Genomic DNA, 12,780 nt, shown 5'->3' with positions numbered 1-12,780 from the left:
TTCCCAGTCGATCGCGAGATGTGTCTAAAAATAGAACAACAATATTCTGTTTTATCGTTAATGTCCTGTAACATAATCTTCCTGTGCCAGAATAATGCACTTGAACGCATCAAAGCTTTGTGATTGGCCGGCGTGACCCCATGTGTCGGGGCGTGGCTGGTGAGCAGTGGGCAGTGCACTAGTTCGCTAACGTTATCCGTGTCAACAGGAGTGACAGTCCGCACACAAACAACACAAGACCGCAATTATGGCAGAAGCAAAACATATATAATTTTCACTCCGAGTGGGAGGATGATTATATTTGTATCTATTCCAATTCAAAGTCCATCTGTCTCATCTGCAATGCGAGCGTGGCTTTATCGAAGAAGGGTAATTTAGGAGCGGCATTTCAAAACAGTGCACAAACGCTACGAGACGGAATTCCCTCCTAATTCTGCCCTACGCTCCAAAAGGGGAGGGGCCTGAGAGGACAGCTAAATGCACAGCAGTCCATTTTCACCAGGTCAACAACAAGAGCAAGGCTGCTACCAGAGCATCTTATCGTGTCAGGCACGTTCTTGAGAAACACATGAAGTCTTTCAAAGACGGCGAAGTTGTGAAAGAAGCGTGCCTGGAGGCTGCCGATGCGTAATAAAAATAACAGTAGCATTTCAACAGGTTTTTGATATGATAAAAACTCAAGTTAGATACCGTTATTAATCAGCTGTAAGTTTGAGTCTGAGTGATACTCTCACATCATGAAGTACTCTGAGTGATACTCTCACATCATGAAGTACTCTGAGTGACTACATATGTTTCATCTGAACACGAACAGCCTGAGACACAAAGTGGCTGAACTCAGGCAGCTATTCATGAACGGTAAGGAAAGCATATTATGCTTTTCTGAGACCAAACTGGACAATGCCATTACAGATTCAGAGATTGAAATTGAAGATTATCTTGTAGTGAGAAGGGACAGGAACGTGAATGGAGGTGGTGTCTGCATGTACATACATAAAGACACCAATTTCAAAAACCGTACTGACCTGCATCATGAAAATATTGAATCTGTGGGTTGAAATTCTTTTTGACAATGCTAAATCTGTAATAGAAACAATCTATAGACCACCGGAACAGAGTGGCTTTTATGATACATTAGATGGGTGTTTGGCTGATGTGGGGGATGTAGAGACAATTATTATTGGAGACTGGAACACGGATATGCAACGTAAAGACACGTCCGTCTTCAAGTCCTTCAGTGGGATTTGTGATCTGCACGGCTTCAGCCAGCTAATCACCCAACCCACCCGGGTATGTGAAACAACACAAACTACCATTGATCTCATTCTGACCTCTGGCAGGTCCAGGATCTCCAGTAAAGGGGTTATAGCATGCGGGTTAAGTGATCATTATATGATATTCTGTACCCGCAAAAAGCTAAAACAAAGGGCCGGCTGTCACAAAACAGTCATATCTAGAGACCTCAAACACTACTCTAGCGAGGCCTTTAACCTAGAACTGGAGAGCCTGGACTGGTCAGATGAGCTCAGTGGTACACAAGTTGAAGAAACATGGCTTGGTTTCAAAAACTAATTCTCTGCAATACTCAATGATTTGGCCCCCCTAAGAACAACCAGGGTAACACATCGCGCTGAGCCGTGGATGCACTCCGGCATACTGACCGCCATGAAAACCAGAGACAAAAAATGCTCTGAGTTTCATAAAAGTCAGTCAATGCTTTCCAAAAGCACGAGCAGTGAACTCCAGGCCCACGTGACTGAACTCAAAGTGCAAAGAAACCGACTAAGAAATGACGTAAGCTCCATGATCAAAACTGCCAAAAAGAATTTCATCAATGTCAAAACTGAGGAAAACAAAAATAAACCCTGTGAACTTTGGAAATGACTCAATAACCAGCTTGGCTGCAGTAAAAAACTCAAAACGAGATTTTCTAACTTAAACATAAAGACAGATAACCGGCTCATCACAGACAAACTGGATATGGCCAAGTACTTGAACATTTTTTTCACTCCACTGACACATGCCTTCTTTATTTGAGCGACCACATCAAACAAGAGGTGGACGAGGGAAAGTACTGCGGCATGATGATGCTGGACCTACGAAAGGCTTTCGACACTGTCAATCACCCCATTCTGATTGACAAGCTAAAAGCAATTGGTTTTGATAAACTATCGGTGAGCTGGATGCGGTCCTACCTGGAGGGGAGAGAACAGATGGTGGAGGTAAACGGTACTCTGTCCCCCCCCTCCCAGTGAGCTGTGGTGTTCCAAAAGGAAGCATATTAGGTCCGTTACTGTTCCTAATTTATGTAAATGACATGTCATCAGCATGTGACTGCAACTTGTTCCTGTTCGCGGACGACTCAGCCCTGCTGGTCTCTGACAGGAGCAGGTTGCAGGTTGAAAAAACCCTCAGCTCCGAGCTCGGCAGAATCTGCACCTGGCTCGCCGATAATAAACTATCATTACACCTGGGTAAAACAGAGTCCATTCTCTTCGGTTCGAAACATAATCTCAGCAAATCCGACGACTTCTCAGTTACAGTGGGCGACATTATTGTCACAAGTAAGAAGGAAATTACATACCTAGGATCTATTCTTGAGGCAAACCTCTCCTGTGATAAAATGGCATCCAATGTAATAAAAAAAGTCAATCAAAGAACTAGATTCCTATACCGGATCTCCTCTCTGGTAAACAAAAACACCCTGAAAACTCTGGCAGGAGCACTCATTCAAGGGTACTATGACTATGCTTGCACGTCATGGTACCATAGCACCTCCAAGGCGCTAAAAATAAAACTTCAAACATCGCAAAATAAACTGGTCAGACTACTGCTTGACCTTTCATCTAGAACCCACCTCACCTCTGCCCACTTTGACAACCTAGGATGGCTTAGAGTAGACGACAGAGTACTTGCAATGGGCCTGGTCTACAAGATCCACTACACCCCTATGGTACCCATGTACACACACACACACACACACACACACACACACACACACACACACACACACACACACACACAAAAGACATCTGCCCAGGGCCCCTTGAGCAAAGAGGACCCACAGTGACAAGATGGGCACAACCTCACTCATCATACATTGTTTTAAATGACACTCACTCTTCGTCATAACTAACACAGCTTTTCTATCGGGTCAAATTCATATACTTTCTAAACCGTCTCTGTACTGTAGGTCTCACTATGTATGCGCTCACCTTTATTACTACGCGGCGGCGATGTATAGCCGAATCACAGCCCCACCCTCACTCATGTCACATTTTGACCGTTCTGGGGGGGGGGGGGGGGTCAAAGTTCTGAAAATAAATGTAGTTCTGTGAAAAAAGTCAAAAGATGAGAAAAGTCAACATTCTGAAAAAAAGACACAATCCTGAGGAAAGAGTTCAAATACTGGGAAAAAAGTCAGAATTCTGAAACAAATTTAAATTCTGAGATTAAAGGTGGGGTAGGTAAGAATGAAGAAACCAGCTTGAGTGGCTAGAATTTGAAAATACACAACCGGAACAAATCTGCCCCTTCCTCACAGAGCCCCTCCTCCAACACACACGAACGCGCACATGACCAATGAGGGCACGAGGTCAGTTTGTGCCCAGATGGAAGGCTGACAGGCAGGTAGGCCATCCAGTTACTTTAGCCGGCTCAGATGATTGGTGCTTTCTACAGCGCCACGGCTTCAAAGCACTTCAGATATTCATTGCTATCGGGATGCTAAGAGCATTCCATGGAATATAACAAGTGTTTCTGAAGGGAACTATACGGAAGAGGATTAGGGCCACATACAAACAAACAAATAATGTGTTCTGACTTTAATCTCAGAATTCTGAGATGTGGCCCTAATCCTCTTCCGTATATAATAAAGTGTTTCTGAAGGGAACTACCTACCCTATCTTTAAAAGTGGAAATTAGTTTTTGAGGAAAGAGTAAAAATTCCCACAAAAAGTTATTATTCTTAGAAAAAGTAACAAATCTGTGAAAATTCTGAAATGTTCAGAAAAGTATAGAATAATGTTTTTTTCTGAATTGGAAAAAAAATCAAAAGTCCGGATTCAGAATTAAAAATATTTGAGAAAAGACAAAATTGATTGATTTTAAAAACTCTTAATGTGTTTTCTTTACACTCGTCCAGGGGTCTGTCTTTTCCACCAATCTTTTTGTCTGGAGCAGCAACACATATTTGATAGCTTGATAGCTTATAACGTTGTATTTATTGTTACATCATAGACGAAAACTACAGTTTGTTTGCATTTATTATTTATTACATTCTAGAAAACTGGTTACCTCTAATTAGAAACAAAGAACTCGTATAAGGAGAATTAATAAAAAGACACAGGCCTACTTCAAAATGAATCAGCACTTGGGGAGTCCTCTGCACATTTGAAGAAAATGAATATAATTCAAATGGACCCACTTTGAAATAAATAAAACATATAGCTGCACCCTGAAGTAACGTGTTATAGCAGAACGTTTAATACAGCGTATTTCTGGTATATTCATTTTATTATGTCACCTGTGTTTTTATATATTCATGTGTGTACTTAATTACTTTGTATTAAATAGTAGCAGTCTGTATAACAAGAAGCTGGAAATATGAGAAGTGAAACATTTCTATTAGGAGTAGTGGAGATGTGAGAGATGAGATGTCCTTATTTGGACACAGCTCAAGCCTCTGGAATGCTGCATGGTAAGATGTGTGTGTGTTCATTGCAGCGGCTATATATGCTGTATAATTACTGCTCAACTATACCTGTGTTTGTGTTTTATTGATTTCTCTCCGTCTTATTCTTTCATGTTGTGAGTACTAAATTGCCACAACATTGTGAAGTAGTTGGCTTAAATGTGTTTAATGACTCTGTGTGAAGGAGGAGCAGTTTAGCATGACAGGAGACTAGAGAGGTGGGAGAGGAGACATCCTTATTTAAACACAGCATGTCAAGAATCTGGAATGATACATGTCTAAAATATGTGTGTGATATTAAAGTAACTGATATGTATTACTTGTATTGGCCAACTATAAACAGCTATGTCGTAAACATATCTTTAAGATACCTAAAGTATGTGAAACTGTGTGTGTATTGAACTGATGGGGGAGGGGGCCGGAGAGAAGGAAGTCTATGCAGAAATACCTCAAACTCAAGAGACTCTTATTTCAGGTTCATCTCGGCTGGCTCGCGCTGATTCGCTGCGACAGGCTATCGTTTGTATATCTCCCAATGGATGGGCCCTATGGGAGGAGCATCCAACACAACTCCTCCCCGTTGTTCTTACGTGTATCCTGTTGTGAGCTTTGTCCGGTCTCTTTTCCTCCTGCCGTCAAGACAGTAAGATCTCCCCGCACTGGGACCAGAGCAGGGGCGCCCCTTTAAACTTGTATTGTTGTTCTTTTACCATTAAACAGATTATTGTTTAACCTTTCTCCCGGTGCTTTGAATTCCTTCTTTTATAAATCTGACCAGCTCACCAAAGGACACGCGGAGCCGAGGTGGGTTTCAGACCACTCATTGCTCCAACAACCCTAAAAAGAGTTAACGGATTGAGTTATGATGAAGCTGCAGCACCTTAGACAACTCCTCTGCACAGATCCAACATCCGGTGAGCCAGTGTGGGGTATCTATATTACTTTGTAAGGGTAAACCCCAGCTCGGTTCAATAACCAGAACCCAGTGAACAAAGATAACAGGACTCATGTTTCAAGTTTACTTGCTGCAAGGAGAGTCAGCGAGTGACATGTCATGTCAACTCCTTAACCAACTCTCAGCTAGGAGAACCAACTCTCACTCGCCTTCTCTCAGTGCAGTCTTTTTATTTCAACAAACAGTAACATGAGACAATCATGTGGTGTTGACCAACGCCTTATTTGTTAGTGTGTGAATCTTGTGACTGTCAGTCATGTGAATCTGTGTGTGTGTGTATGTGTGCCATTTGACAGAGAACAGACTGTTCTCTGTTGCTACATAACACATTTTATGAGAACACATTTTATGAGAATACATTAATGAAAACACATTAATGAAAATAGTATATACATTATGAAAACACTTTTATCCTTCAATAAACTCTAACATTCCCTCCTGTTTTTCATAATTACTAGCTGGTTACAGTGTCTTTATAGTCATTAGCGTCAGACCCAGCAGGGTCACTACACACAACACCTCTCCCAACATAGTCTAGTTGTGATAGTGGTTCTGTTGTTTTCTTCACCGGGGTTGAGACCAGTATTTCCTAATGAAACACCGCCCTTTGTAGCCGGACTTCCACCACTTATCCGTCGTTAAGTTGGAGAGGTATTATCTTTTTGCAGTGGCTCTGATGTATCCACGTAGTTCTTTCGGCGATTTTTAGTGCAGTCGGTGTTGTCAGCAGTACCGTGTAGGGACCGTCCCACCGTGGACAGTGCCAATGCTTCCTCTTAATCACCTTCACGAGGACCTGGTCACCAGTCTGCACTCGAGTATCCTGTAAGGGAGTAGAAATGTCTGGCAGGTTATTTGTTCGAGCTATCTCATTACTTCTGAAGAGTCTGCTCATCCATTCAGTTAATGTAGTCTCTGCCTCAGCATCATCCTCCTCCCTCACCTCGTCTGTGATTGGTAGTCTGAATTGCCTTCCTGTTATGATCTCAAAGGGAGACAACCCTTTTGCCGTGGGTGTGATTCTCATGCATGTTTCTACTTTCCTCTCTGTGGTCGCTCATTGCCTTGAGCATTGTCTGCAACATACTACACAGGCTCTACAAAAGTTTTTAGAAAATGTAATATAGTTGTATGGAAGTGTTCATTTATTATTGTCACCATCCCTCCTGTTGAGACATGGCACGGCCCATGACTCAAATGAGCTGCTGTTTAATAGAGACTAACAGGGAGTACTATCTTGTTGTTTATTCTGAATACTTCAGAAAGGTCAATGTGATGTGTGTGGACGTCCTCTTCTTCCTTTTCTACGTCTAGTCAGTTGTCATAACTATGTAGGTTATGTGAAGGGGGGGGGCCATGTCTTTCGTCTTTGTACTGTCCCTTTTGTCCCCCTTCTTTGTTCTGTGGTCTCTGTTCCTCACAGTCTCTCGCCATGTGCCCCTCCTTTCCGCACCTGTAGCAGAGAAATTTGCCTTCTGCGTTTCTGCCTCCTCCTCTGCCTCTGCCTGTTCCTCTATCATTCCCTCGTCCTCTGTTAAACCCGCCTCTCCCCTGTCCTGGTCCCACAAAGAAAATCTGATTTTCTCCCCCATCTTCTCCTATGAAGAAAGCTGATGCTGACGCTTTCTTATGTCTTTTTTCTTTGATCTGGGTTGCTGCATGTTGTTCTTATATCTAGTAGATATATTTTTACTTCATGTTTTACTCACAAAACAATATAACATTCTTCAGACTAGTAGTTAACTTTATATAAGTTGTACTCTCTCTGAACTCTTCAAAACATCTACTTCTCCTGTCTCTCTCTCTCTGTGCCCTGCAGCTGCTCCTGCACAAGCTTCTCTCATCAATCACCTCTCTGTGTTTAGCCAACAGTGTGCTTTTAGCCTCGTGCAGCACCTCTGTCATGTTTAAACATGAACAGATCCCTCCTGTTTACTTACTCTTTCTTCATAAACACAATGAATGTCTTCTAATGATATTACAAAAACTACCTAATGACAAATACCACACAATTCACAATGCAATGCAATAGTAACAATCAGTTCTCAAAACTTCTCATGAAAACCACAATGTGACGTAACTGCATCCCACAAAAACTATGCTAAAAACGACAAATTATAGTTTCTTATTTATTTAAATATCTACGACACATTGATCTATTAATTTTCAATGTTATTCACTCCAACTTCAGACCAGTCGTTGATTATTCACTCCTTGTTTTAAATTCAACGCTCAGCAGCCATTTTTGAGGCATTTTGAGAAGAAGCACAAGCAGTCATACTTCGGGCTGCTGCTTCAGCAATTAGAGGAAAGCTGTGAAGAAAAAAGGGGGGCTTTCTTTTTATTCTTTGTTCCTGCGCTTTGTGTTCTTCCACTATCGCTCTCTCTTTCTCGCGGCATACAGCGTCAACTGACCCTGAACGCCCTGTCTCCTCGTCTGCTTTCACTGAAACAGCCGCTGCTATCATACCTTCTTCTGCTCCACCTGTCCTTTTATGGGCTTGTTCAGCCCATAAAGCTGCAACCCGCAGTTGAGCTTCTAACTTCTTTCTTTTCTTGCCTTGTGTTGTTCCAGCTGTTGCTGCTCTCAATTTGTCGCTTAATTCTCTTACTGCTTGGTGTTCCTACTGGACAACGTGCCGGTCAGAACCTAATTCCTAATTCACCACTAGTGTACTTCAACAGACCACAGAGTTTTTGTTATCACCGTTAGGTTTCCACTCTGTGCGCTGATTCCACTTGGTGACACTTTTACACACTGCTTTCACTCAATCACTCATAAGTGTACCCAAAGGCACGTCAATCCTCCTCCTAGGCGGAGTAGCCTTTCTCTATCAACGTTTTATCAACCTCCTTAATGGCGGAGTAGCCTTTCTCTATCAACGTTTTATCAACCTCCTTAATGGCGGAGTAGCCTTTCTCTATCAACGTTTTATCAACCTCCTTAATGGCGGAGTAGCCTTTCTCTATCAACGTTTTATCAACCTCCTTAAATGGCGGAGTAACCATGTATATCAACTTTTTATCTTACCCGTTATCTGTGGTCACTGGTCCGGTTGGATTCCGTCAATCGTGCCTAGGATGAGGGAGGTTGGACATATAAGCACCGGCCCGGCCACGAATTCTGCGTCCCGGGTCTTTCTCGGGGTCGGCTGATGATCCCGGCTGTCGACAGACTTGCGGCGTGTCTTTTCCCTCCTCCTTCCCGTCACGATGTATTGGAATCCGGCTCCGAAGGACCAATTAATGTGGGGTATCTATATTACTTTGTAAGGGTAAACCCCAGCTCGGTTCAATAACCAGAACCCAGTGAACAAAGATAACAGGACTCATGTTTCAAGTTTACTTGCTGCAAGGAGAGTCAGCGAGTGACATGTCATGTCAACTCCTTAACCAACTCCCAGCTAGGAGAATCGGCGAGTGACATATGCCATGTCCACTCCTTAACCAACTCTCAGCTAGGAGAACCAACTCTCACTCGCCTTCTCTCAGTGCAGTCTTTTTATTTCAACAAACAGTAACATGAGACAATCATGTGGTGTTGACCAACGCCTTATTTGTTAGTGTGTGAATCTTGTGACTGTCAGTCATGTGAATCTGTGTGTGTGTGTATGTGTGCCATTTGACAGAGAACAGACTGTTCTCTGTTGCTACATAACACATTTTATGAGAACACATTTTATGAGAATACATTAATGAAAACACATTAATGAAAATAGTATATACATTATGAAAACACTTGTATCCTTCAATAAACTCTAACAGCCAGCATCCTTTGCTGTGGAAGCAGATAACTCTAACCACGCGGAATGAAACCCTCTGTGCTCCTCCCATACTTTTCTTTGATGTATCAATAGTTCGCTCATAGAGCCGGGGGTCAGGTCATTCGCCTGGTGCGGGACCGTAGCAGGATGTGACACATTTTAGTTGACCTAATTAAAACCGTTTATTTTATTGTCACAGTATCTCCTCAAAATACAAGATACGAAACATTTTCAACCAAATATAAATAGTCCTACAAATACTTTTATTTGATTTCCTTCTTATTTTTGTCTGAGCTCAAGGAGCCAGAGCAGAGGGCTTGAGAGCCGCGGGTTGCAGACCCCTGCCCGAGTCGCACAGAAGCAGTGTTGGGAGTAACGCGTTACAAGTAACTTTTGGCAGTAACCAGTACGCTAACGCATTACTTTTAAATTCAGTAACGCAGTTACCGTTACTACATGGTGCGTTACTCCGTTAGTTTTTTTATATAGTCAACAGCCAGGCGAACAGAGATGAGAACTGTACTTAGGTACTTGAGTAAATGTACTTAAGTACAGTACTTGAGTAAATGTACTTAGATACTTCCTGTGTCACATGCGGAGACGGGCTGTGGGCGTGTTTGTGTTGTTTACTAACAAGACTATCATGGCGGCGGCGGAGCTCAAGTCTAGTTTCTCCACCTGGAGATATTCTCACTATTTCACTTTTGTCGAGCACAACGAAAAGAACGTTTTAGTTAAATGTAAGTTGTGTCTTGGCGGGTCAAAGATCCTATCTACTGCCCAAACCAGTAATTCAAATCTCTTAAAACATCTGCAAAAACAACATGCTGGGACGAAGCTAGTAGCTAAGACCACAGAGACTCAGCCGACGCCACTCCACCTCCACCTAAGCAACAGCGGCTGGATTTTAACCAAGGGACTGCTAGCCAGGGAAAAGTCGATAAAGCCATTGCACGGTATGTTGTAGAACACATGCAGGCTATTGCTACAGTGGAGTCACCCGCTTTCAGGGAGCTAGTTAGCATGATAGCATGTCCGGGCGGCACACGGCATATGGGACGGAACACTTTTTCCAACTACCTGGAGAAAGAATATACAAAAATGGAAAGCCAGCTAATATCGATGCAATCCAGATTGCATATAATGCATGTCAAGTTGATCAACAGATTGTATTATTCTCCAATGCAATAACAGTACTGAAATGAAGGCTATGAGGGCATTAATGGGAGACATTTTTGCAAGTAAGGAAAACGTTACTTTTCACAGTAACGCATTACTTTTGGGTGTAAGTAACTAGTAAAGTAACTGAGTTACTTTTGACTTGAAGTAACTAGTAATGGTAACTAGTTACTGGTTTTCAGTAACTAGCACAACACTGCACGGAAGTGGACGACAGCACGACATGGATGAAAAATGCGTCTCAGTGTTTCATTATTTATTTATTACACAACGCAGTTTACTGTTGGTTGGTTTCATTTACTGTAAACAAAGCATCTTCAACAGACAATAATCAATCTCTACGAATCACAAAAGAAGTGAAATTAAGCGGATAATGGGATTGGAAACAATTCTAATCAACAAGGCGTCAACAAATATCTACAAACTCAAAATAGAGGTTTTTCCAGTGTTTTTTAAGCTGCAAAACAGAAAGATTCACTCGTTCATTCTAAGAAACGATTAGAAAATGATTCAAAAAGAGGCACTGTCGTCTGAGTCACGGAATACAACATTTAAAGTTCACAGGAAATCGCAAGAAATCGAGTAAAAACAGTGAAGTGTTTTCTCCACATGAACTGTAATCAAATACAAACAAGATCTCAGACACTTTAAAAAAGACAGAGAATCAACCGTTAAAGAATATTTGCTCGAAGGTCCTTCTGGATTATTTTTGATTGAGCGTTTGTTGCTCTGGTTTTAGTGCATGCCTTGAGAGAAAATAGGGAGTGCACACACTCAAAAAATAGCAATACATTATCAAATGTAATTAATTTAGGGCTCAGGATATTGGCCGGATGTTTGAACGCTATCATTTATGTTTTCTTCCAAATAAGTTTTAATTTGCACAATTATTTTAACAAATGCGGTGCAAGTTTTGCGACAGGCAGAACCTCGGTCTCTTTGAAAAGCGTTAGAACAAACATTTCTGTGATCGCCCCTAAAGTCCCTAAAACTCTACAATGAAGACGATTGGAAACGACGTCACATTCTGCCTCAAACACAAGACCCACAGGAAGAGAGAAGGTTCACGAGGTGATATAAGGACACTCAGTGGACCGGATGGTTTGGATATGGTCATGAGGAACAGTTGGTTTACCGCCTGTTGGACTGCAGGGAGGTCCTTGCTTCGGGATAACCGTCAGAGGGCTCAAAGCAGGGAAGAGTCAGCAGGAACACACGATGCTGTTTCTAAATCACGAGACGGCCTCCAGTAGCAGTCGTCACTGTGCAGTCGAAAAGGTGCCGACTTGTCCAGAGGATTGAGAGATGATCTGTATTCAAGTCTCTTCAGTGCTTTGTGTCTCTGGATAGTTAACGGTTATTTCACACGTTCGTCTCGTCCTCCACCAGCAGAGTCTGAGCCTCCGGAGATTCTCTGTCCTCCGACTCCTTCTGAGGCGCCGAGAGCTGCAAGGATGAAAGGAAACATTTCATACAATTGGAAAATGAATCACTCCAAGGCTCTTGAAGAAGAAAGGCGGAAGGAAGATCAGAATCAATTGGAAAAAGATGTAACACTGAGGTAAATAAACGTTACGTCAATAAACTGAATTTAAAATGCACACGTTTCACTATTAAACAAAAACATGTTATTCAAAGATTATTTAAAGAACGACCTCTGAAGTCCCACCGGAAGGAACCAATAAGACTCTGAATAGATCGTCAGAACAAAAGGAAATATGTACGTGTGTTTAATGAACTACAAGAACACTGAGGAAATTAAACCTTAAATCAAAACAATAATTAAAAACTAGTGCTGTCAAAATTATCGCGTTAACGGCGGTAATTAATTATTTGAATTAATTGCGTTAAAATATTTAACGCATTTAACGCATATGCAGAATGGCCCGCCCCATACGTGCCACCAGTGGCAGCGCCAGGGTATGGCTGGGGTAGGCTACACCCATACCAAGAAATGGCTTAGCCCCACCATGAAAAATGATGTTAAAGGAAGCAAAATAAAGTCTGCCAACTCGCGCGGAGTAAATTGCACAGACAGCAGTTAGTCAGATTGATTTCAGTAGCCACGGTTTTGAAAACTTTTGTCACGTAGTGATCGTCTTCTCAATAGAACATCTTTGATAACGGCGTGGTGTTGTTGCAGGAAGTCCCGACGGAGAATACTTTTGCTGTAGTACAGGGGTGCACAT

The sequence above is a fragment of the Gymnodraco acuticeps genome, unplaced genomic scaffold (genome assembly GCF_902827175.1).
Source record: "Gymnodraco acuticeps unplaced genomic scaffold, fGymAcu1.1, whole genome shotgun sequence".
Taxonomy (NCBI): Eukaryota; Metazoa; Chordata; class Actinopteri; order Perciformes; family Bathydraconidae; genus Gymnodraco; species Gymnodraco acuticeps.
The sequence above is the reverse complement of the archived record's forward strand: the minus strand, read 5'-3'. Positions refer to the sequence as shown.